Here is a 4,964-nt window from a genome sequence, read left to right on the forward strand (position 1 = left end):
CCAAAGGAAATACAAGTATGGAAAAGCCCATTTCTATCAACAATTAAATTATTATATAGTGGGAAATCCTGAAAGGTAGGTATTTTCATATATCCCTTTATAAGTGACAAAGCTTAAGGTCAAAAATGTCCAGTTACTTCTTCAAGGTTACGTAGTTTGTGACTGAGCCAGGATTTGAGCTCAAGCTGTCTAATTCTGGAACCACGTGCTTACCCACAGGTCTCTTCTAATATATATATAAATAACGAAAAGGCAAGATAGGGTTTGATGAGTACTAGGATCAAAGTGTTACAAAAGTATTAGGGAAGACAAGATTGATCCTGACCTAAAAAGATTTTTTGTGGAAAAAGTGAGATTTACCTAAATTCTGTGACCTTGAGCAAGTCACTGAAACTCTTTGAGCCTCAGGATTTGATAAAGTGGATAAAGAGGAGAAGGACATTTCAGGAATAGGGACCAGCTTGAGCAAAGAATAAAGATGGCAAAAACAAGTGCCAATACAGTGTCAGGAAAACATATAGGCCAGTGTAACAGGAAATGGTTTTGGAAAGGCATGTTGAAGTCATATCTTAGAAGATTTTGATCACCTGTCTAAAGATCTAATATCTTATTTCATAGGAAATAGGAAGCCATTGAACACTTCTGGCAAGGAGGTGACATGCTATGATTGCAGTCCTCTTGTATTTATGATCACTTTATTGTCTCTAGATTCTGTAGATAAGGGCTAGAGTTAAAATGTTTTCTTCCGCATGCCTTGTCTTGTTTGTAATGATTCTACTCTATTCTGAGCTAAAGGAATGGTGTGGAATGATGGAGGAGAAGGCATTCTGGACCATCCAAAGGACAGTGGATTGCAAAATTCAACTCTTAATGAGAGTCTGGAGAGTCTAGGAGACAATAAGAGATGAGTTTGGAATGGTAGGTCACAGAGGGCTGGAATGAATGTCCAGCGCAGAGGTGTAAACTTTCCTGTAGGCACTGGGCACTCCTGAAGACTTCTGAGAAGGCAGTGACAACATAAATAAGTTGTGAGCAGAAAAATCAAGATTCAGTCATCTTAAATTAGTTTCTGTGTCTGCCCACAGCCCCCCATTATTTACTCATTTTGTTATTCAAAAAGCAAAGGTTGTCCCCACCCCTTGTGAGTACCCTTTGTTTTATAGATGCTAATATACTTTTCATATTCACTTATTAGATTCTATTTTATCTTCACTTATTCCTTCTCTGAAGCTCTTTCTTTCTTTATGTGGATCCAAGTTTCTGAGCAATATCATTTTCCTTCTCTTTGAAGAACATTTCTTTTTTTGGCAGAATTTTATGGTTTTATTAACACAAATACAATGTGCACACAAGCTGTCTATTCATTTTCTTCACTGTGCAGCCTGGCATTGGGATTGGTGACTCTGATGGCCAGATGGGTTGCTCTTTCCACAATGGCTTTGTGGTTCTTTGAGGAGAGTGAGCAATCTCAGCACAGTAAGATTTGTTGCACATCAGCTCAAGCTCCTTGACCTTCTAGACCAGGAACTTCTGGCAGCATGTGCTTTGTTTTCTTGTTACTCCCAGATCAGTGTCAGGCATCACAATCTGGCCCTTGAATCTTCTGCACATCCTATTGTCAATGTCTCCTGATTTCCACCAGTTATGCTTAATATTGACATATCAGTCTGACTGGTGCTGGATGAAATTCTTGGTCCTCTTTTTGATGATCTGAGGCTTCATGAGGGATCCGAGGGCAGCCATGATGCCAAGTAAAATATGGCTACCACCTCCACAGGCAACGCTGAGGAAGAGTCTGAAGAACTTGTAAGATTTCTTGCAAGGCAGGTCTACTGGCAACAAATTCCCTCAATTTTTGTTTGTCTGAGAACATCTTTATTTCCCCTTCACTTTTGCAAGATAATTTCTCAGGGTGTAACTGCACATGAACTTCATTTCTTTAGCATGCATTCTGCTTTCATTAGGCTAGCCTTGTTTAGCTGGATAGAACTACAACTCAGTTGCATTCCTTTGCCCAGATCCTCTTACCTGTACATATACTGTATGTCCATCCTTTTACTCATTAAGCCTTTAGGACAGTAGATCCTATTCAGCATCAAACTCACTTAAGAATAAAGCTTCAGGTCTATCAACATGACCAAGATACAATAACCAAACCTCAAACTAGAATAAGATTTTAGTCAAAGATAATACCTTAGCCTCAGTTATGTTTCAGCTCCAGACTCATGTCTGGAATGGCCCCATGGACCTCATCCCCTGGGAACTGGACCAAATAATGCCATGACTGACATGAGAATCTGAAGCCATGATTATTGCTCTCTGTCTTAGCCCCGACCATCCAGTAGAGCCCACAATCCCAATTCCCGTAGTAACCATGGGTAATTATTTTTCCCTTATATAACCTAACTGCTAGAGACCATAGGGGAGGCAGGTTGTTGAGGTCACTAGCTCACCTGTGTCTCTGGGCTTGGTGCTAACTCCTTAAATAAATCTCTCCTTTCTTTGCTGCAAACTCCTGCTCAGGTCTTATTTTGGCTTGGGTGTGCACAGGCAAGTGGACCCTTTTAGTCTATAGTAAAAGGGTACAGAATTCTAGGTTGGTGTTTTGTTTCTCTTGGCACTTTAAATATTTCACTCCACTCTCACCTTGCTTTCATGATTTCTATGAAGTTGGATGTAATTCTTATCATTGCTCCTCGATAGGTAAACTGTTTTATTCCTCTGGCTTTTCAGGATTTTTTTCTTTATCTTTGATTTTCTGTAGTTTGAAAATGATATGCCCCAGTGTAACTTTTTTGGTATTTATCCTGCTTATGTTCTCTGAGCTTCCTGCCACTGTGGTTTGGTGTCTGGCATTAATTTGGGGGAAATTCTCGGTCATTATTGTTTCAAATATTTTTTGTTTCTTTATCTCTCTCTTTTCCTTCTAGCATTCCCATTACACATATGTTATACATTTTGCAGTTATCCCACAGTTCTTGGATATTCTGTTCTGCTTGTTTCAGTCTTTTTCTGTTTGCTTTTCAGTTTTGGATGTTTCTATTGAGGCATCCTCAAGCTCAGAGATGTTTCTCCTCAGTCCAGTATACTAATAAGCCTACTAAAGTTATTCTCCTTTTCTGTTAGTGTGTGTGTGTGTGTGTGTGTGTGTGTGTGTTTATCCCTAGCATTTCTTTTTGGTTCTTTTTTAAAATTTCCATCTCTCTGCTTACATTACCCATCTGTTCTTGCATGAAGTCTACTTTTTCCACTAGAGGCCTTAGTATATAAACTGTAGTTATTTTAATTCCATGTCTGATAATTCCAACATCTCTGACATACCTGAGTCTGGTCTTATGCTTGCTCTGTCTCTTTAAACTATGTTGTGTGTTTTTTTTGGTTTTTTTTGGTATGCCTTTTAATTTTTTGTTGAAAGCTGGACATGATGTACTGTGTAAAGAGAACTATAAATAGACCTTCAGTATGTGGTGATAAGGGGTGAGGGGAGAGGAAGCATTTTATGGTCCTGTGATTAGGTCTCAGTCTTTTACTAAGCCTATGAATCTGGGCTATGAACTTCACATATGCCTCTCAGTTCCTCCCTACCCTTTTAGGTGGGACAGGATGGCTAGAATGGGCTGCAATTTGGTATTTCCCTTCTCCCATGTGGAGTGATAGAATCAACTGGAGTTGGGTATTTCCTTGCCCCAGATCAGTTAGGCTTTGATAAAACCCCAGCAGGTTAGCTCTGATTAAAGAGTTTTTCCTGAAGGCAGATCTTAAGAACAAAATGCTCTGGTGTATTTTAAAATGGTTTCTTTTTCCCTCCCCCTGCTGGAAGCAAGAAGGTATTTTTCTGTGATACTCCTTGTGAGGACCTGGTAGCATTCCTGGAGGCAAAACTTACAAAAGTGTGGGGACCTACAAAGACTAGGTCCCTTTGGAATTTTTATCTCTCAGTATTGTCTATATGTAGCCCCCAGCAACTTGTCAATTACAGTTCAGGTTCCTTTTACCAGCACTAGTTCCCATGGAAGTTTCTGCTCCAGTAAGTTGTGATTCTCTGTATTTGCCCATTGATCTCTCCAATTCTGAGGGCAGTGGGTTTGTCCTGTGACCTCACTTCTATTATGTATTTTAAAAGAGTTGATTGTTCTGTTTGTTCAGCTGTTTACTTCTTGTTAGGATAAAGTGGTGACTTCCAAACTTTGTATATGCTGGACTGGAAACCAGAATTCTTATTAGATTCTATATTAGTGTTTTTTTTTAATTGCTGCAATAACAGATTACCACAAATTTAGCAGCTTAAAATAACACCCATTTATCGTATTATAGTTCTGTAACTCTGAAGTTCAGGCACAACATGGCCAAGTTCTCTGCCCAGGCTTTCACAGGATTGCAATTAAGGAGTCAGTTGGGCTGAGTTCTCATATGGAGACTTGACCAAGAAAGAATGAGCTTTGAAGCTCATTCAGGTTGTTGGCAGAATTCAGTTCCTTGCAGCTCTAGGACTGAGGTCTCCGTCTCCTTAGTGGCTCTTGACCTAAGGTTACTCCCACTTCCTAGAAACCATTGTTAGTTCCTTTACTCCTGGCCTCCTCCACCTTCAAAACAAGCAGCATTAAGCCTTCCTGGCTTCAAATCTCTATATTGCTTAAAATCTCTTCAGGATGAGCCTGGTCCTTTTTAAGGATTCACGTGACTCAGTCAGGCTCACCCAGATAATCTTCCTTTCTTAAAGTCAGCTGTGCCATACGACATAACCTAACCACAAGAATGATTATAACATCATATTCGCAACCTCGGGGATTACACAGGGTGTGTACACTAGGGGGCAGGAATTTTAGGGAACACCACAGAATTCCATCTACCACAAATACTAAATCCCTTGAGGGCAGGGATTGTATAGGGAATGCTTCAGAACCTACCACAGTGCCTTGCCACAGAGAGAGCTCAACAAATACTATTGAGCTAAAGAAGTACAT

General features: G+C 39.9%; 1 pseudogene; it reads right to left on the reverse strand.

Annotated features, from left to right (window-relative positions):
• Window positions 1-1,357: 1,357 nt before the first annotated feature.
• Window positions 1,358-1,743, reverse strand: LOC109448694 (large ribosomal subunit protein eL32; annotated as a pseudogene).
• Window positions 1,744-4,964: the final 3,221 nt, after the last annotated feature.

The sequence above is a fragment of the Rhinolophus sinicus genome, linkage group LG06 (genome assembly GCF_036562045.2).
Source record: "Rhinolophus sinicus isolate RSC01 linkage group LG06, ASM3656204v1, whole genome shotgun sequence".
Taxonomy (NCBI): Eukaryota; Metazoa; Chordata; class Mammalia; order Chiroptera; family Rhinolophidae; genus Rhinolophus; species Rhinolophus sinicus.